At 37.4% G+C, this 22,529-nt stretch overlaps 1 pseudogene; it reads left to right on the top strand.

The window, feature by feature from the left end:
- Positions 1-2,701: 2,701 nt before the first annotated feature.
- LOC100586676 lies at positions 2,702-4,167 on the top strand (annotated as a pseudogene).
- The last annotated feature ends 18,362 nt before the right edge of the window (positions 4,168-22,529 follow it).

Genomic DNA, 22,529 nt, shown 5'->3' on the forward strand with positions numbered 1-22,529 from the left:
AGCATACTTACTGAAAAGATATTTTTCTTATACTATAACCTGTTAAGCATATAAATAATTTGTTGTCAACAATATTAAAACTCTTCTCTGTTGGTAGCCACACATGGGAAAAAGAGAAGGGTGAAGCACTCTGAAATCAAATCAGCAAAGGGAAGGAAAGTGAACTCACTGCAGAAGACCGTGTGGTAGCCTTTCTGCTACTGCATTGGTAGATGGTCTCATATCTTTCCTACAATGCCAATACATGATGGTTTTTCCTGGAGCTCTTAGGCAACATTCATTGAACAGATAGTTTACTTTTCAAAAAAATTAAGATGTATTTTTTGATGGAGTTTGGACCATTTCAAACCTTCACAAGGAATTCATAATTTTTTTTGTTTTCTTTTCTTTTTTTTGAGACGGAGTCTCACTCTGTTGTGCCCAGGCTGGAGTGCAGTGACATGATCTCGGCTCACTGAAATCTCCACCTCCCGGGTTCAAGCGATTCTCGTGCCTTGGCCTCCTGAACAGCTAGCATTACATGCACGTGCCACCACACCCAGCTAATTTTTATATTTTTAGTAGACATGGGGTTTCATCATGTTGGCCAGGCTGGTTTTGAACTCCCGACATCAGGTGATCCACCCACCTCGGCCTCCCAAAGTGCTGGGATTACAGGCGTGAGCCACTGCGCCCAACCAGGAATTCATAATTCTTACCACAGAATCCAAACGGCTCAGTTTGAATTCTGAATATGGCACAGAGGTGGGAATGGTTTACAAACCAGAGGCCATATATTGAGTTTAGATACCCACTGATAAATTAGTGTTTGAGGAGTCAGCAAAATATATCAAATTCTGACACTATTGGGTTACTCTGTTGAAATCTTTCCATGAAGTTTAAAGACCAGTTTCTAGAAGGTCAGCTGGGGTTGTCCAGCACATAACATTTTCTGTATTTGCATTACTTTGGCTTTGTCACTTGAATATTGGCATGGGAGCCTGTGCTTTGTGGTTTAAGAGTTTTTTAGTTGCTTATTTCTCAACTTAAGCAATAATCCTCTTTTGCTGACAGCTTTTTAGTTACTGTAGAAATGATTGTGTTGTCATAAACAGAGCTTTAGGACTTCAGGTGGGAGGGGGAGAATCAGAGGGTGTTCAACAAAAAGCTCATGTTTCCACCCAAACACACCCACCTAAGTACTTGCAGAAGGCTCAGGGAAAACAGAAGCAGAATTCTTTTCCCTGTTCTACTTTTCAAAGTTCCTTATGTGGAATCAGATGCTTTTAATACATTTCAAAAGAGGCTTCCATTTAACCTCCAAAAATAAACAAACCACAATTCTGCTCCCCATTTCTCCCTCAATTTAATCATTTGTTCCAGTTTTCCTACCTTTGAAATCAGATGATTCAGCTCCTCTTTCTGCCTTAACAGTTTGGAATAATTCAAATTTCAGAAGCTAATGCTTGATTCTTCTGCTTTCCTTATTTTTATATTGTAATAGTCTTCATCTGTTTTCTATCACTTAATTTCTGATTTGGATCTCTTTCCTTTCATTTTCCATGAGGGCTATTCTCTCTTTTGTCTGTTTTCTCTTTTTTATAATTCTCACTCTCCATTCATGCTCCAAGGAAATGGACTTTTTCTGTCATGATTTCGCACTCCTTTTTAAGCTTTCCTCACCCATATTCCACTTTCTGCTTTTAAGTCAGTAATAAGATATTATTTGAAGCATGGCTCAGATCTCATATTTTAAAAGAATTTCTCTACCTATACTGGCTTCTAGCAGACTCTACCTCAGCTATGTCCCTAACTGCTTCTCTGACAGAACTTTGCGTGGCTTCCTTCCTCTTCTGTCTGGTTTTTATGGTTTCCCAATACAGTATTGACAAAAGAGAATGGGCTTGGGGTCCACACCTGTATGGATTCAAGTCTCAGTTCTGTCACAGCTGCATGATCATGCGCAGATTACTTTGCATCTGGATTTCCTTACCTGTAAAATGGCAGTAATTTTACACAATATTTTAGAAATGATTAAAAGAAAGCATTAGAGCATAGACTGTGAGTCATATTGAGTGTTCAGTGTTATAAATTTTTTTTAGTCTTCAGATAATTTTGGCATTGTTTTGCTGCTAAAGAGATTGCCAAAAGATCAGAGTAGTGTGTAGTACGTGAACAGTTTCCAAGAGAAAAGCCTTATATTTCATGGTCTCTTCCTTGTCTTTTTTCCACCTATCAGGCACACATCTATTTGGTTTTTTTTTTTTGGCATTAAAATTATGAAATATTCAAACATAAAGTATAACAATTAAAACAATATATGTCTATGATTATCCACACATAGCTTGAACAATTCTTAGCATTCTGTCATAATCATATCAGATGTTTATGTTAAAGAAATAAACCATTTTAGATTTGGTTAAAACCTTCTGTGTCTCTTCTGTAATGTCATTTATCTCTCTCCCTTTCCAGAGATGTAACCATGCTGAATTTGCTCTTGATCATTCTTATTTATATATTTTTACTTTTACTATACATGTGTATTTCTATATAAAACATAAGACTTTATTCTGCATATTTTAAACTACATATATGTAATATACTGTATATATTTTACAACTTCCCATTTTGTTTAACATTTTTTGTTGGATTTATCACATGTGCCATATCATGTTGTTCTGTTTTGTGCATTTCTATTGCAGCATACTATGCCATTGTATGAATGTGTTGCAGTAATAGTGCAATTGGAAGACTAAGTGGAGTGGATGATTCTAGTCTAACCCAAGGACAAAATCTGATTCAACTCAGCAATGAACTAAACACAGTGGCTTGCTTCAGTGATGCCTTGGGATACCAGGAACAGCTCCACCTGTTCTGTGAAGACGAGGGGCAGCTCATCTGCTGGCACTGTGAGCGGGCACCGCAGCACAAAGGGCACACCACAACTCTTGTTGAAGACATATGCCAGGGCTACAAGGAAAAGCTCCAAAAAGCTGTGACAAAATTGAGGTAACTTGAAGAGGAGTGTACAGAGCAGAAGGTGTTCACAGCAATGCACATAACTAAATGGACAATAAGTACAGAGTTTATTTGGGCCAAGTTTGAGGACTGCAACTCAAAAGCATAGACTTAAGTTGCCCAGATTATACACTCTCACTGCATGAATTTAGACAGCAATAATGGAAATTGCAGTTTTATATCTCCTCATGAGAAGACACAAATTCAGAGACAAAAAACTCAAGTTTGACTTTAAGAATCTCCAGAGTTTCCTACATGAGGAGGAGAAGTCTCATCTCTGGAGACAGGAGAAGGAAGAACAATAGCGTCTGAGTAGACTGAGGGACCATGGGACCGGTCTCAGGCTGAATTCAAGAGCCACATGCTGGAACTGGGGGAAAAATGTCAGGGCTCAGCCCCAAAATTGCTGCAGAATGTGAATGATACTGTGGGCAGGAGTCGGGCTGTGAAGCTGGAAACATCAGAGGCCTTCTCCTTGGAGTTTCATATTATGTGCAACATGTTTGAGCTTTATTTCCTGTAATGTGAAGAAAATGTTAAGGAGCCATCAAGAGATGGGGTTTTGCCATGTTGCCCAGGCTGGTTTCAAACTCTTGCACTTAAGTGATCCACCTGCCTTAGCCTCCTACAGTACTGGGATTACAGTCAATGTGACTCTGGATCCAGATAGAGCTCATAGTGAACTAATTCTTTCTGAGGATCGGAGAAAAGTGACTTTTGGATATCCCCAGGACTGTCACAGCACTTCTTCTAGGAGATTTAGTGCCTTCCCCTGTGTCCTGGGTTGTGAGGGCTTCGCCTCTCAGGAAGATGCTCCTTCGAAATGGATGTCGGAGAACGAGCCAGGTGGGATTTAGGAGTTTGTATGGCAAAGTGCAGAGGTTCCCTGACATGAAGCAAGAGCCTCAGTCTGGTTTCTGGACCCTCAGACTATGCCAAAAGAAAGGCTATGTAGCCCTTACATCTCCCTTAACTTCCCTTCATCTGTGTGAGCAGCCCTTGGTTGTGGGAGTGTTTCTGGACTCTGAGGCTGGAGTTGTATTCTTTTACAACATGAGTACTGGCTACCATATCTTCACCTTCCCAAAGGCTTCCTTCTCTGATACTCTCCAGCCCTATTTCCAGATTTATCAATATTCTCCTTTGTTCCTGCCTCCCCCAGATGGTTAAGGAAAAGAGAAAAGTCTCATTGGTTTAACTGTCACAGAGAATATAATGTAAATCCCATAAGGGCCAATATATATATTGCATGCAAAATAGCCTGCATCTGGCTTTTTAGAGTATGACTAATAAATGGCTCTTGTGAGTTTTTCATTAAAGAATTTAAAGGTGAATCTACCAAAGTTCATTACTTAAAGGAAATGTATAAATGTGGTTCTCTAGATCAACTTCTTGTTTTCTCTCTTGATTTGCAATAGATTAAGAGTAAATAGTGTTATAATTTTATGTCATTTCATAGGTTCAACAACCTTTCATATATCTATATATCTTTATTGGGCAAGTAGTAAGTTGAAAGTAAATGTTTGTTGAAATTAAATTTGATTCATACAATAACTCTAGGAGGTAAGAGATATTATTTCTGCTTTCTATGGTATTATATTCAAAGTAGGCAAAGTTAGTTAGAAATGCACAAAAGTCTCAGTTTCATCTTTTAGTTAGATTCCAAGAATGTAGATACAGCAGTTGAACAACTGGGAAAATGGTGAAAACACCTTCAGTAGAAGAGTCTGTCCCATTTAGACATTAGAATTGGATTTAGAGAGACCCTGGGATACGATTGATTGTCATTATGTTGAAAGGAATACTCCGCATTTTGCTCCAAGAGTTTTTTTTTTTTTCCCCTGTAAGATTTGGACCAAGCATAAGTTACTTTCTCAGGGAATTCATGGGGAACGCTTTGAAGAGTTTCATCTCTTTATTTAAACATTATTTAACAAGAATTTGGCTTTGATCACTACTGTTTGAATAAGGATAGGGTATTACCCCAGTTCATTTTATTCTTTTATCAGTCCTTGTATTAAATTAGAAATTACATTGGAAATCTCATTTTCTTGGGGAGGGGATCCTTGGAAAACGTCAAAGTGAGATTTAACTGTGTATTGTTTAGTTATTCATTTTAAGAGTGGTTTATAAAAGATTTGTTAAAGTTTTTTCATTTTTCCTATTATAAGTGGTAATAAGAGAAAACCTTGGTAGTCACAATTATGGCCACAATTATAGTGACACAATTAGACTGGCTGACATTTACTTGCTAATTTAATTCAATTATTGCCTTTTTAAATGTATGTGTGATAGCTGCTAAGTATGGCTATAGAAAGTATGGCTATAATTTTTGCTTGGGGTGATAAACAATTTATGTAGCAACAAAAAAGTTATAATTTTAGAAATCTTACTGATCCTTGGACCAGGAAAAGGAATTGTATTTTACATGAGTGCTACCCAAGTTATCTTGTCATGGAGAACTGTGCTTTATAAATAAAATGCCCTTGTTAGTTATTTGTTGAAAGAAAGAGAAGGGAGGAAGGAAGAGAGGGAGGAAGGGCAGGAGGAAGACAGGAAGGAAGGAAGGAAGGAAAGAAGGAAGGAAAGAAGAAAAATATCCTCTCAAATTTCGAATTGGGTAATAATAATACTGTAATATAATGATTGAAAATACACACTGGCCAGGTATGGTGGCTCACATCTATAATCCTGGCACTTTGGGAGGCCTAGGCGGGTAGATCACTTGAGGTCAGGAGTGCGTGGCCAGCCTCACTAACATGGTGAAACCCTGTCTCTATTAAACAATACAAAAATTAGCCAGGCGTGGTGGCTCATGCCTTGTAATCCCAGCTACTAGGGAGGCTGAGGCAGGAGAATCGCTTGAACCTGGGTGGTGGAGGTTGCAGTAAGCCGAGATCACACTACTGCATTCTGGCCTGGGCAACAGAGTGAGACTCCATCTCAAAAAAAAAAAAAAAAAAAAAAAAGAAAATACAAGCTTAATTCTTACTGTATTCCAGATATAGTGCTAAGTGTTCTACATATACAGGACTAGAATTCCTCATCCATGATTCTAAAATTCAAGAAAAGTTTGTTTTAAGCTCAATTAGCAGCAAGACCAGACATGACCTGAACTCACTTGGTAGCAAAAACTATCCTTAATGGACGTAATATGATGATGTACTGTATTATCTCTCTAAAAGAGAAATAACTTCACATTCTGAGACACTTCTGTCTATGTGAGTTTGTAGCTGTGTACTAACTCATTTAGCCTTTGAGAGGACCTTATGAGGTTGGCACTATTATTATCTCCATTTTACAGAGAAACAATTGAAACAGAGAGGTTAGGAAAGGAATATTTACCAATAATGACTGTTTTAAAGTCTGCAATCCTCTGGTTAGAAAATTCCTTGAAAAAAAATTTTTAAGAAAGTTTTGATATATCACCAGTCTTCAAGTCATCTCTCAGATTCACCAGAGGGAAAAGGGGATCGCCATGACTACTTGCATGTTAAAACTTCTGGAATTTATTATAATATTTCTGCTACTATTTCTAGAAAGTTCCAAATGTATTATGATAAAAACTTAGAAATATGTTTTCTTGGGTGGTTCTTACTGCCAAAGTGTAATTATTCCCTCCCATATGGAGCTCCAAAACATAGTAACAGGGAGCATTTTACTGACATCTGGCTTTATTTTTGCTTGTTACATCTTCCAGACCCCACCCTTGGTGACTTCACATAATATACATTACACATATCTCACTATACTGTGAGAAGATTCAGAAAAATTGCTGTGACAACTAATTAGTATTTACTTAGCGGGTAGTACAACGTTAGCATTTACTTAATTCAAGAGTAGTCTTGTTTAATTTAAGGCTACACATCCTATAATTATTACGGGCTTTTAAATTTAGGTACTTATTGAAATTTAAGTTTAAATTGCAATGTAGTCATGTTTTCACATCAATTTTAAACATCTTTCTACTTGTAATGAATACCGTATTTAACAGTTTTACCCAGGTTTTTTTTTCAGATTTTAAAGTTTGTAGTTAAATAAACATAATCCAGTAATTTATTTCCAGTAAACTCTTAGGATTTGTTGCATGATTTGGTGGTCTATGTGCACTGATAGGTTTCATAGATGATGGCAGAGCACTCGTAACTACATTGAAGAGAAACTATCAACACAAACTTATGCTTGTAGTATGGTCCTTGTCAAAGTTGTTGCCTTTGGCATTTTTGCTAATCATTAATGCAAAAGGATCTTGTTTTTGCCTTCAGAGGAGAACAGTGCAAAGTTAATGCAGAACATCTTACTGACTGTGGGAGCAGAGGGTGGTTTTAAACTACTGCAGGGGAAGAAGCCAGTTGCCTAGTTGAAGGGTAACACTGTTTATAACGCATGTGGTTGCTGTTGTGATAAGCCTCCAAAGAATGTGGGGAGGAAGGATAATGCAGGCCAACTCTGATTGCTTTTGGAATGTGGCAATTTGTCCTTGGTTATCGTTGGTATTTAACATGTTTTGATAGAATCGCTTTAGATCTATCTGAAAACTGCCAGTGATCTGAGAAAACCCTATGGCCTACCACAGTTGGTTAGCCCACCCTTTCAGTGTAGACTCCTACTCACTTCCTCCCTGCCTGTCTACACTCATTCTATCAAATTCACATTGTCACATGTTCATGTTCACATATCTTTAAGGAATGTGAATCTTTATCTTTCTCCTCTTTATCTCTCTCTCTGTCATGAGTGCATGATGGAGACAGACATACAGGCACACACACACACACACACACACACACACACACTCTTAGCTTTTCTTCCGAGGCATCCAAGATTCTTCTCTAGTTAGATGACACTTCATGTATGTTTGTGAAGAACCATAGTTCTATAAAAATATTCTAATTAAATTATTTTTTCAAGGACCTAACTTGATGAAGAACATAAGGCTATCAAGAAACCATTATCTCCGCCTATAAGTGAGAGTTGAAATCTTACAGCATGTGTTAAAACCTATGATGAAACTACAGGTGAATGACAAGCTTCTTGTGTGGTGAGAGATTATTAATTTAGAAATATCCTGATTAATCAAGGATGGTCAATGAGATTTTTTCAGTCAAGAAATCTAGTCAGAATGTAAGAAATATTCTGCATCTGTTTTTTTTCGGTTTTGCTTCTGGGGAAAAATGAAGACTATTAATTGTGACCTTACAAAGGACAAGTGCGCATTTTCCTAGATAAGTTGTGTGAAGGCCATTGAGACCTTCCCGCTGAAGAAGAAAGAGGCTTAAACAGATAGTACTGAGAACCATTGATTCTCTTTGAAGCCTCAAAGTAAAATCAATTTCAAGTTTTGTTTTGTTCATTAAAGTTAAGCGAACGATCAATTTTAGACTGAGCCAAGAATGAAAACATTAAAATACTAGCTATTGTGTAACTTAACTGGGATGGGAGAGTAGACACAGAATAATTCCCAGATTTGTCTTAATCCAGTGGTTTCTGAACAGTGTGCCAAGGCACCCCGGGGTGCTGCAGCAAACTCACAGGAGGGCTGCGGGACGTTTTACATTTTCCAGCGAAAGACAGCAACCCTCGATACCTTTTGGTCATAATGAAGCTTGACATAGTTCACAGTTTCCTCACTGATCATGCTACATTCTTTTTGCTGATATCGTATCTTTATAGAGCTGAGTTTTTGGTGATTTCTAACTAGTTAATAAATATAATTATTAGACATTTCTTTTAGTCTAGGAGTGCTATGAAAAAATTACTGAAACAATAAGAGTACCATAGACCAAAAAGTTGGGAACTTTTGCTTTTACTCTGTGTGTGTATGTGTGTGTATGCAAACATATTTTGTTAGTGGTAATTAATATTTATGTATTTATTCTAATACATAGTTTTATAGAAACATTATTGGTAATTTGGGATATTAGACTGTATTTTCCTTAAATCTATAAATTATGTTCATAGGAAGTCATTCTGATTAGATTACAAGAATTTAAATAAGTAATACCATTCACCTGGTGGCAGCTTAGCCAAAGTACACACTATATCCAGTGCTTTGGATGTAGAGCATTTCTCAGCATCATGGCTCAGAAGTGAGACCATATCTGCATTCCTCTGATTTTCTCACCCAGTTCTTGAGATTAAAAGAAGCTTAAATTTGCCCATTTGAATAGAATGCATTGTTTTCAGTAAGCCCCATTGAGGGCTACTCTACCTTGGGATCTTGTATCTATATTGCCTCTGTGAAGTAGACAAGAGTTAAGTTAATGGGCTAAAAACCAAAGACGAAGAGAGAGCTTACAGGATGAAATTTAGGGAGATCACAAAATTGTGTTTATTCAGAGTATCAATTTTTTAATTCTTTTCCAAAATTTCTGAGTCCTAGGGCTGGCCAGTGAGTTAACAATTTCACATGTTGTAATCTAATTAAAGTATCTTGTTTGCTCCCAATTCTACCAACTATTCTAATTCCTTTGGCGTGCCTAAAAGGGGAAATTTATAACCTAATTTCTATTTCTTTGTGTGTGATGGTACTTGGACAGTGGCCATGGTTTGCAGACCTGTCAAGATGATAATAACTTCCATCTCTGGATTGGGAGAATGTTTGGAGCTCAATGTACACCTACCAGTTTCACATTGCTGTCAATGAGAATCACCTCTAAGATTTGCTCAGCTCTTCTTCTATCTGCATGGCCCATTACCCTCTTCTCAGCACCCTGTTTGCTTACTCAATTATGGCTGTCACATGTGATCTGAGCACTGCTGAAAAGCTGCATCCTTTTCTTCATGACGCCTATTAAGTCTGTGTCAGTGGGGAGCAGCTTCTGAAAACCTCAAGGTAGGATGCTCCCCACAAGCCAGCGATTGCAAGCACTGGTGTAACTGTGTTCTTGTCTTGACATTGCTAATATCCCGTATCCAGTTGTCATTCCTCAGCTCTCTAGAATTCTCTACAAAGACATTTATTTCATTTAAAATATATATTTTTTCTCCTTGAATTTCCTTTACACAAGACTCATGTTACATTTGAGGCATGCCTTTCTGTAATTGGATCTTAATTGACAACTAGGGCTAGATGTGACTTATGGAAATAACTTACGGAAGTTACCCAATCTTTCCAAGTTGAATATTTTTTAAATGAGATTTTGTACAGCTCAAACTTACAAAGTAGACAAATGCAAATTTGGCCTGCCTCCAATCAGAGCATGAGCCTAAAGCCTCCCTCACTGACAATCCCCCTCATTTTCTTTTCCAAAAATCTCTCTCCTTCACCTAACAAAGCTAGGCCTTAGGGAAGACCTTTAGAATGAATTGATTAACATGATATTGGTAAATTTAGAATGAGAACTCATATTTTGATTTTCAGGAAAATGTTCCATTTATTAAATGCATACACCATCCCATTCTTAGCAACTCAAATGATAATTCAGAGTTAGGCATAGAGCAGAGGTTGACAAACTGTAACAGCAGGCCAAACCCAACCCCCTACTTGATTTTGTCAATAAAGTTATATCAGAACATGCACATTTATTTATGTAACATTTATGGATGCTTTCATGCTACAAAGGCAGAGTTTAGGAGAGATTAGATACCCCACAGAGCCTAAAACATTTATTTTCTGGCAATTCAAACGAAAAGTTTGCCAGAAAAATATTTCCTGGGAGCCATGTGCTCAGCACTCTACAAGCAAACAGTTTATGATAACCTACAACTTATGAATCACGAAGCAGTAATTTAAGATATCCAGATAACTGGTATGGTTTAAATCCAGTTTTTCACTACTCTTTTAGAATACATTGACATTTAAAGTTGATATTAAACTTTATTTTAATTTTATTCCTTTTTTGATCTAATAAAATTTCTACATTTTCAGTTTACACTTCAAAAAAGGTGAAAATTTTCCTCCGACATTCTCAATTTAAAAAGAGTTTTCAGATTTTGAATGCATCGATATGATGTGAAAGCTACTCTGTACCAAGGAAGGAAATTCTCTCTTCCCCAACTCAGGCTTTGAATAACTTCAGATCAATGTATGAGCAATGTCCTTGCTTTTATCTAATATGAAGAAAGCCAGTGTGCTCATGGCCTCTGAAAAGCTTTCCCAGTTGGCCCAAGATGAAATAAACTCTCCTTAAAGTAAAATAAATGGTACCCCACAAAGCTATTATACAACACATGCCATCAACACTGTCTTCCCATTTTTAATAATACATCATAGCAGAGAAAGAAGCTAGTAGAAGAATCAACTTCTCCTAGTGAGAAAGATCTGAAAGTGATTTTACTCCTTCTATTTCTCTTTTAAAGGAGTTCTCCCCTTGGGCCCTATTCTTTAAGAAATACAAGTAATAATAATCTAAGAAAAGGTGAAATCATTTATTGGCCTTCTTCAAAGAATAGTGCTTATTTAGTTGACTTAGCAAAATATTTTAAATTGACTAAGGTCTTGAACAAATGTTTAAGTTTTTTTGGTGGGAGCGGGGGGGTGTCAATGATAATTTCCATTCCGTGATCTTCAGCATGTAAAAACTGTCAAGTCATAAAATATTATAAAAATCCGGACTTAGCTTTTTTTTAACATTGTGTGGCCTAAAAGAAACTATATGAGACAATAAGAAATTAGAAGGCAAGAAAATAAAAGAATGCTGCCAAAATAGGAACAAACAGTTATTTGGTGGATAGGTATTACTAGAGAAAATTCAAACATTATGTTGTTGTTAATCAGTTACGCTTGTTGAATAAACAACTCTGCATAGTACTCTGTTAGCTACGTTAGAGCAATATTCAGAGGGGGGTGTGTGTGTGTGTGTGCACGTATAGGTATGTGTGAATTAAGAGACATATAATGTGTATTGTTCACATGTTTGACACACTCAGTGACTATAGCCACAGCCATGATTTTAGGCTATTTAGAGATTTACCTTTATCCCACTCAAGGAAATATATCTAGAAAGTAAGAGTGACTTTATTATAATAGTAGCCTGGATGTATTCTAGCATATCATCCCTGTGGTAAGAGGACTTTTCTCGGTTGCACCTGGTAGAAATCTAATGCCAAGAGAAACTTTATTGCCCCCATATAATATTAAATTGGTGCAAAAGTAATTGCAGTTTCCCCATCAAAATGGAAAAACTGCAATTACTTTTGCATCAACCTAATAGAAAAGCACAGACGTAAAACTGAGTACCTTCTATTTCCCGTCTGTCAACTCTTCTTTCCTCCGTGTTGGTTTTATTCTCAAGTATGCTTTTTCCACTTGGTGGCAAAAAATGGCTCTGGTAGCACCAGGCTTGTACAGTCTTTGGTACCAATGATCTAAAATGAAAAGAAGTCCCTCCGACTCCCCCAATCACAGCATTTAGTTTAATACTGAAAGTGACTCCAATTGACCTTGTGTAGCCAATTTCTCACCCTTGGACTGAAGAATGTGCCTAAGGGTCTGAAGTAGCCCATCACATGCCCACCCCTGTAGGTGCAGAGGACAAGTCCTTTTACTGACAGCAGACTCAAAAAAACAGGAGGAGTTTACAAGATGAAAAGGATTTTGCACCAGAAGAGCAGGGAGGGATGGTGGCAGGCAGAAAGCACAGATTATTTCTTCAATTTTTGTACTCGAACTACTGTTAGAAATAAAATCTTCATGGCATCTCTCATAAGTGACCGTGGCACGTCAGTTTGTCTTGACATGACAGCCGGGCATAGTTATTTTGGTGAGCTTTAAAACAAGGGCAAGACAGTCCCTGCCCATAAAGGTCATTGGTCAAGATCTTAGAACAAATCTCTAGTAGTTCATATGCTTCTTCGTTGACTTAAAAATGTCAGGGAGGGAAAAAGAATTTAGATGGTAAATGGAATCCAAAAATCCCTGAGATTTAGACTGCAACATTTAAATTGCAGGATGTCTCATATGTAGCTTTAGCAAATACTGATTTTTCTTATGAAGACTGAAGAAATCACTAACTTGACCTCATTGTTTTTTCTTTTCGCTGTACTATCTAAACTACAAGAATGACTGGGGTATAATTTCTTAATGTTCTTCTTCATGTTTTTGGAAGAGATTTTCCTAGAGATGTAATATGTTGGATGCTTTTATGTAAATGTTATCCTATGGAACTGTTTGTATGAGCATGTGGACCAGTTTAGCCTACAATGACTCAAAAACATTTTCAAGACCTTACATATAATTTATACTTATATTGAAATGAGTATAATTTATATTATATAATTTATATCCTCATAAAATTCAGAAATCCAAAAAAATGATGAAGATCCATGCTTTACAGGGAAAGAAAAAAGTGACTAAATTATTTCCAATTTGGTTAAATCAGGAGCCTCCAATTCATTTTAATCATGTATCTATGTAAGTAAAAATGTTACATATCTAAATGAGTAAAAACATTATGGCTATGTATCTCAATATAATCATTTTAAAATTTATGAATTATAGAAAGACATATTTTAAGTATAAGTAAAGCTTGATTCTTACGTTTTAAGATTAAAAATAAATACAAGCAGATGTTCTTTTTCACCCTTGTAGATGATCATGCATACTCTGTTTTAGACACCACTGATTTGAACAACTATGAAATAAGAAGAGAAATAGACGCTATATGCTTTCACGTGAATTTTGGCAACATGGTAAATTTACTTTGCTTTGGCAGGAAAATTATAGATTTTGATGGGCTGACTTGGTTTCTGGGCTCAGTGTGATTACTTCATGAAATTAGCCTTCAAAGACTTGTCAATACAGGACATGACTCTATGTGTGTATCTACATGAGTTTGTGCTTTTTTTTTTGGTTTTCCTGATTTTAATCCTGAAATTGTGAATTCTATAGGAAAATTTTGAGTACCTCACCCTCAGAAATATTTCTGAATACTCCAAATATTAGAAAGCAAGTTCTAAGGCTGGGTCCTAAGAAGTCTGAAGAAATTGACTTCATTCTCTTTCATGTCGGCAGCCCTCTTCTCTTAGGCATTTCCCGTTTGAAACTCACTACCGCTGAGTCCTTCAATCAGTTGGCTGCCTACTAGAGTATTTTGGAAACACAGCTTAGCTTCCAGGTTATGTTATAGTTAAAAAAAAAACCTAGAATGCCTGAGTAACTTCAAGATTTAAAAACAATGATGATGGGAATTGATATATTTCATCACAATCATCTTTTATTTTTCCTTAAATCTTCACTAGAATTAAGTCATTTGGAACACGTGAGAAGTTTTCAAACTTTGGGTTAGGGATAAGGGAGGGAGTTTGTACAGACACAGGAAGGACAAAATATCCCCCTCAAGACTTGGTTTTAGCACATATTGTGTCTTTTAAATCTTCTTGCTGCCCAGGTCTGACCTATACGTCACAAATGTTTTGAGAGATTAATGCTGAATAAATATCTATTCAAGCTATAGCTTGGCCTGTCTTTCAGATTTACATCATTTTATAAGTTCCTAAATGTTAAAAAAAATCTTCCTTGTTCAGAGTTAAGTGTGAACATGCATTGTCCTTCTGAAGAAATCATTTCTGTGAATTTAAACTTATTGAAAATAGAATACTGTGTGTCTGGCTTACTCATAATAGATTTGCCTAGAATTTTTTTTCTCTGCTTTAACTAAGGTCTTGATAACCCAAATTCTCATAAGATTATAAAATTAGAGAATTATATAAGTTAGGAATGACCTTGCAGAGTAATTTTATCCGCTTTAGGCAAGAATATACTCAAACCCTTTCAGAAAAGGTGAAGATACAGTCTGTTTTTAAATTCCATCAGCTGTTAATTCCAGCAAATTGGGAGGCCAAGGCAGTAGGATTATCTGAGGCCAGAAGTTTGAGATGAGCCTGTGCAGGATAGGGGGACCTCATCTCTACAAAAATAAAAAAATAAAAAAATAAAAGTTTTTATCACCTTGTAGTGGGTTAAATGGTGGCCCTCAAAAGGATATGTCCACATCCTAATCCCTGAAATGTGTTACTGTTAACTTACTTGAAAAAAGAACCTTTTCAGATAAACTTATGAAGGACCTCCAGATGAGGTCATTATCCCAGGTTATCTGGGTGGGCCTAAATCCCATGACAAGTATCCTTGTAAGAGACAGACTAGGAAACAGTATAGACACACAGAGAAGAAGGCAATATGAAATAAAAACAACACAGCTTCAGTTCTGTCTCCAGCATCCGTTTAACATTCACTCAGTGTACTGGGTAGAATTGGATACTCCAAAAAGATGTGTTTAATTCCTAACTCCTAGTCCCTGTAAATGTGACATTATGCTTATGTGGAAATAGGATAGGATTTTTACAGATGCCATCAAGTTAAGATGAGGTCATTCTGCATTGGGGTAGGCCTTAATCCAATGTCTAATGTTCCTTTTTTTTTTGAGACCGAGTCTTGCTCTGTCATCCAAGCTGGAGTGCAGTGGCTCAATCTTGGCTCACTGCAACCTCTGCCTCCAGGGTTCAAGTGATCCTCCCACCTCAGCCTCCTGAATAGCTGGGATTACAAGTGTGCACCACTGTGCCTGGCCCAGTAACTAATGTTCTTATAAGAAGGAGGAAATTTGGACAGAGAGAGGAGGACGACATGTGAAGATGAGACACACCCAGGAGAGTGCCACATGAAGAGGGAGGCAGAGATTGAGTGGTGCATCGTCAAGCCAGAGAACACCAACAATGACTGGCAACCAGCAGGAACTAGCGAGAGCCATGGAACGTATTCTTCCCCAGAGCCTCTGGAGAGGGCACCGCCCTGTCGACATTGTGATTTTGGACTCCTGGCCTCAGAACTGCGAGATGATGAAGTTCTGTTGTCTTAAGCCACCCAGTTTGCATTGATTTGTTATGGCAGGCACAGGACACTAACGCAACCTCTCCATTACTTATTTAGGAAAACTTGTTATTTCACAGTTTTGCCTAAGAGTAGCTCTGGGTTATTGTTAGTTTTAAAGCTGTCCCAACATGAAAAGGAACAGATAAGCAAAGTGACTTTGGCTGTGGAAGAGTCTTGGTAAACTGAGATAATGTTCTGTTAACAAACGAGTCAACCTCTTTTACTTCCTGCCTCTCCTTTTTGTTCTAAGATAGAATGAAGAAAGGGACATTAGAAAAGAGAAACTTCGTTCTAGCTTCCTTACTTTTCAACAGTTTTTGTTGGTTTGTTTGCTAAATTTGCCTTCTGTTTTCTAAAAGTTAAGCTGATTCTTCCTTTATTCTTGTGCTCAAAATTAATCACGGCCTTGCACTTCACATTTCTCTAAAATATTAGTTATCACAAAACGCTATTCACATCCCAAAGATTTCAAATTATGTTGTAAATAAGAATCACTTGGGTGTTATTATAAAATGTGAATTGTTTGAGCCCACTATCCAGGAATATTTATTCACTGAGTCTAATGTGAGGCTCAAAAATTGGTTTTTTTTTTTCACTCTGTTTTTCTATTTTTTTTTTTTTTAAATCAACTCCATGATTCTAATACTGGGTGGGGATGGGTTGCACTTTGGGAAACACACTTTAGTCCATCCTGGCTCAACTGATGAGGGGAGTGCTAAGGAAAAATCAAAGCATCCATGTTTTATGTCTTAATTTCTAATTTACTTTTTCTTCAATTTCATTTCTATAGGAACGAACCTTTCTTCTTCTGTGACTCTGAAAAGCAATGTTGATTTCCAAAGTTTTCAAGGTTCCTTAGCCTTTTGTTCTATTTGCTTGACAGTTTTATTCATCTGCCTTTTAAAGAGTTTAGGGGGAGTGGGTGGAGAATGCCCCTCCCTGTCCCTAGATCTCCCAATGATCTGCACAACTCCCAATTCCTCTGTCACCTCTCCTCTCGCTTGCATTTCCTACAGCTCGTTCTTCTGAGCAACCCATGACCATGGTATGTGAAACTCACAAGTAATAATGAAATAAACACTAGGCACTTTTGCTATTATTAGCTCAATTTACGATAATCAGAAAGGTTAGCTATTATATCTAGCATTTCATTTACTTTTTAATTCTCAGTGTTCTAGGAACTGTACAGATACCTTCTGGCAATAGGCAAGTTCAGAGATTCATAAATACTTGCAGTTTATTGACCCTTATTGGGAATCCTAAACCCCATTTTGACTTCAATTCTTAAAGGAAGATGAATTTTTTATTTAGATGTGCTAGGATATATTGTTTCAGCTGGCTAACATCTGGATGCTTTCTCAGCACATGCTGAAGCCGACATTTCTAGCATTGAGTAGTTTGTTCCAGGAACACGAAGAGCTCGTTATTTACCATTGTTATTTTCTTGACTCTAGAGAAAAGTCAGTGCTACAAAAGTATAAACTCAAAGAGAAAAATGAATTAAAGCTGATAGAGTTCAAAATGTTGATATTCTGATTATTATCTCCTGGATTCACCCTAAAATAATTGTTTCTTTTTTGGAAAAGCATAAAAGAAAGATGAAGTTAGATTAATTTTATTTCTATTTGCATAGACTGTATATATTCTAAATTTTCCATTTTTTAAAAACCTCTTGGAGTAATAGAATGCATCACTTGACCTTGAAGAGACCTTGGAGGTTATGGAGTTCTGCCTCCCACGCAGCTCAGAAACATCCTCTGCTCAATCTTTGGCAGGTGGTCCTTCAGGCTGTCTGCTTAATGGCCCCTATTTGCAGAATGCTCTCCCTGGACGAAAACCAGCCCTTCTTTGAGTTAGTTTGAAATTAGGTTATTAAACACCATTAATAAGTAAAAAAAATGGGTGCAATTAATCATTCATCTGTTCATTCATTCACTCTTTCACCTGGTTCCAAAGGAGATTTAATATACTTTATGCTGGAAATGGTAAAGGATGGCGGGCTTTGGAGTCAGACAGACCTGGGCTTGATTCCTGACCCACAAACTTGTTTTATGACATAAAGCTAGTTGGTTATATTTCTAAGCCAAATTTTCCTCATCTGTTAATGGAGATTTTAATAACAGTACTGATTTCATTGAGTGATTGTGAGGATTGAATGCATGTTGGGAAATTAGTAAATAATTCATGTTAACCACTATTATGATTTAATAGTTTTTAATAATTTACTGTAGCAGAAAGAAAAAATGCCAGACCTTAACAATATACAGGGTCTGTGCATGGTGGCTCACGCCTGTAATCCCAGCATTTTGGGACGACAAGGTGAGGGGATCACTTTAGGCCAAGAGTTTGAGACCACTCTGGACAACATAGCAGGACTCAGTCCCTACAAAAAATAAAAAATTAACAGGGCGTGGTGGCCTACACTGTCATCCTAGCTACTCTGGAGGCTGAGGCAAGAGGATCACTTGAACCCTGGAGTTTGAGGTTATAGTGTGCCACGGCTGCTTCACGGCACTCCAACGTGGCGGAGAGAGCAAGACCCTGTCTCTAAAACAACAACAACAAAACACACACACAAAATATACAGAGATGGTAGCAAGGTTCATTTGTTAATTTGGGTGCCATATTAATTTGTTCGTGCAAAGGAAATCTATGATGCTAGTCCACCTTTGGTGAGGAAGCAGATTTCAGAGAATAAGAATGCCTAGGAGCCGTGGCCTATAGGATAGGCAGGCATTACTGAAGGAAAGCCTGGAGCAGTAGGTTCATGTAAGATGAAGAAACAACACAAAGGAGGCCAAGTAATTCCTTCCTCCTCACATTCCTTCACCTTTTGGATTTTATTAAAATACCCATTGATACTCATATTTATACTGCAGTGAGGGAAAGAAAATGATAATCCCAGAATACTGGAGAAGATGTGAATATTATAATTTATCATTGATATTATTATTATTACTATTATTTTGAAATGGAGTCTCCTCTGTCACCCAGGCTGGAGTGCAATGGAGCCATCTCAGCTCAGTGCAACCTCCACCTTCTGGGTTCAAGACATTCTCCCGCATTAGCCTCCCAAGTAGCTGGGATTACAGGAACCCGCCATTATGCTCGGCTAATTTTTGTATTTTTGTAGCGATGAGGTTTCACTATGTTGGCCAGGCTGGTCTTGAACTCCTGATCTCACGTAATCCACCTGCCTTGGCTCCCAGAGTGCTGGGATTACAGGCGTGAGCCACCACACCCAGTCTAATTTATTATTAGATATTATATATGATACAGAATAACAAAAATGAAACATAATTTAGCTATTCATTCAGCAAATATTTATTGAGTTCCTATCTGTTGTAGTTCCTGGAGATGCTCTGGAAAAGAAAAATAAAAGAAAATCTATTTTTCACAGAGTTTACATTCTAGCAAGAGAGTAACAGAAAATAAATAACTACGTCATAGGCAAGTAGTACATGCAGTGTCAGGGGATAGTGATGAAGGATGGGACAGGACAGAGGTCTTTTTAACGAAGTGAGCAGAAACCTGAAAGTTGTAGGAGTGAGCTAGAGAAGATGAAGAGATGTGCATTCCAGGCAGAGGGAAAAGGAAGTCCACAAGCGCCAAGGCAGGATTCCACCAGAATGACTGGAGTGGGGCACGAGGCTGGGAGTGTGGAGGAAAGGAGTTCAAAGGGGCAGCCTGGGGCAGCTGAGAAAGAAAAGGGAAAATAAGGCTAGGAACAGAAATTGAAGCAGAAAATGATGAAGAGACATTGGACTGAAGTCTGTGAGGCTTCTCTTTGGGAACTCTCATGACACAGTATCCAGATGTCAGATGATGAAGGTCAGGCCTGGGGTGCCATCAGTGAGAATGAAGACAAAGTAATGGATCAGAAACTATTCAGAAAAAGAACGAAGGGCTTGGAAAGCTGGACCTAGAGGATGAAGGAGAGGGCTAATCCAAAGACCATCCTAAAGTCTCAAGTCTTAGTGATTGGGAGAATTCTGTCATGGTACCACTAACCAAGAGAAGAAAGCTAGGAAGACAACTAGAATATTGAGTATGAGCATGGATATGATTGGCATAAGCTGGTGGCAGCAGTTCCTGGGAAATTTCCAATTAAAAGTTAGTCCTGTTACGTGGTGAAAAGGGAACACTTATACACTGCTGGTGGAAATGAAAATTAGTTTAACCTCTATGGAAAACAGCATGAGATTTCTTAAAGAACTAAAAGTAGATCTACTATTCAATCCAGCAACCCCACTACTGGATATCTACCCAAAGGGAAATAAGTCATTATATCAAAAAGACACCTGCATGCATCTGTTTATAGCAGCACAATTGCAAAGATATGGAACCAATCTAAGTGCCCATCGACCAACAAGTAGATAAAGAAAATGTGGTATATATGCTACATGGAATTCTACTCAGCCATTAAAAAAGAATGAAATAATGTCCTTTTCAGTAACTTGGGTGGAACTGGAGGCCATTATTCTAAGTGAAGTAACTCAGGAATGGAAAACCAAATACCATATGTTCTCACTTATAAGTGGGAGCTAAGTTAGGGGTATGTGGAGGCAGACAGAGCAGTATAATGGACTTTGTAGACTCAGACAGTGGGCAGTGGCAGTGAGGGATGAAAAACTACATATTGGGTCCAATGTACACTACTCAGGTGATGGACATACTAAAATCTCCGACTTCACCAATAAACAATCCATCCTTGTAATCAAAAACTACTTGTACCTCAAAAGCTATTGAAATAAAAAATATATTTAAAAAAGTTATGTTACCTGTTCAAAGATCCTGACAATGAAAGGAAAGAAGGCACATGGTACCTAGACAAGACAGTAGCATCACACTTCTCAGGTTGGGGTGGATGCAGTAGAGGGTCATGAAAAGGACTTGGAGGCGCTATTAGAGGTGGATAAATGTATGGCTGGGCACAGTGGCTCACGCTTGTAATCCCTACACTTTGGAAGGCTGAGGCGGTTGGATCACTTGAGGTCAGGAGTTCAAGACAATCCTGGCCAACATGGTGAAATCCCATCTTTACTAGAAATACAAAAAATTAGCCGGACGTGGTGGTGCAGGCCTGTGGTCCCAGCTACTCTGGAGGCTGAGGCATGAGAATCACTGGAACCTGGGAGTTGGAGTTTGCAGTGAGCTCAAATCGCACCCTGGGCTGGGTGACAGAGCAAGACTCTAACTAAAAAAAATAAAAAAATAAAAATAAAAATGTAAGTGGAAGGCCTTTTGGAATTTGGCAAAGAATAAAATCTAGAATTCTGTAATGTGAATGGATGGCTTAATCATTTTAAATAAGGTCAATTTTGCTAAGAATTGCTAAGAGGACCTAGGTTTTTTTAGGTGAGTTCATTATTTTGAATAGTTGATAAATACTAATCCAAAATCACTAATTCCTTTGTGCTTAATTTCAGGAGCTCAGGGAAGTAGAAATAGTATTTGTTGATAATTAGCTATATTTCCATAAATATGAGTCAGAGAACAAATAATCTTATAAAACCAAACTAAAAGGTAGAGGTGGTGAAAGGACTGGAGTAATACAGAGAAGATAAAGGAGATGACAGGCTATACAAGGCTCTGTGAGTTTCTGAGATCCAACTTCATTTATTTCTTTGCTCAACAAATACTTGTTAATCATGTTATGATGTAATGGTCACTGTGCAGGGTTTTAAAGATCCTGAAAAAAAGTAGAGAAATATGGCCCTGCTCTCATGAAGCTTCAGTCTAAAGAGGAGAGCAGATATTAAACAAATAATTACACAATTAAGACTGAATATGTTAGCACGTGGAGAAGTAGAGCATGAAAAAGGCAATCCCTATATTCAGTTTCATGACCTTTCTACGTAATGGTGAGAGTGAGTTCCTCATGTACATTATCTGAGATTGTAATTTTTTTTTAAAGGAAGTTACCAACCCCATCAGTGTTTTACACTTACGGTAACTATATACATCATCATTCAAACCAGTTCACTGGTGTTAATCATTATGCCAGATAATGGCACAAAACAGGACCAAAACTCACTCTCTTTAAAGGGGCAATGAGGAGAGGACTCAAAGCAAATAAAATGATGACGGAGCAACGATACATTTGTTCAGGAAGTAAACAGTATTTTCCCTATGATGAGGTAAATAAATCAAGGAGTAAAGGAAAGAACTACTTAGAGAAGTCCAATAGAATGTAATTAAGACTAACAGCATGAACCTAAACAGAGAAAAAATTGAGCTAAGTAAAGTACCAGCAACAATTTTCTAACAGCTAAGACAGATTATAAAAATCCTCTCAAGGGAAGGCACTTCAGCTAATGTGAGCTGAAATATTACAAATTAAAATGGAGAACATCCATGGTATATACACTAGAAGAACTACGCCTTCACCATTAAAAGATAATTGAACAAAGATATCTTTTCTAGCTCTAATTCTTAATATTCTTGAAAACTTTCAAAGTTTTCATTTTTTTTTTTCTTAAGGCAAAGAGCCCTTCTTTGTGATTGCGGTCTCTCATCTCAACTCGAGGTACTTAAAATCCCAAGACCAAACATTGGCACAGCTCAGATCATATCCTGGTTTTAATCTGTTCACTTAATTTCTGTCTTAAAAACAACAACAACAACAACAACAACAACAAAAGTCCATGGCTGAAAGGTCCAAGAGTTCCTTCCTAAAAGTTTCATTTACAAAAGACACAATTTAAATGAATGTCTTCATTGG

This window comes from Nomascus leucogenys, chromosome 7b (genome assembly GCF_006542625.1).
Source record: "Nomascus leucogenys isolate Asia chromosome 7b, Asia_NLE_v1, whole genome shotgun sequence".
In the NCBI taxonomy this organism is placed as follows: Eukaryota; Metazoa; Chordata; class Mammalia; order Primates; family Hylobatidae; genus Nomascus; species Nomascus leucogenys.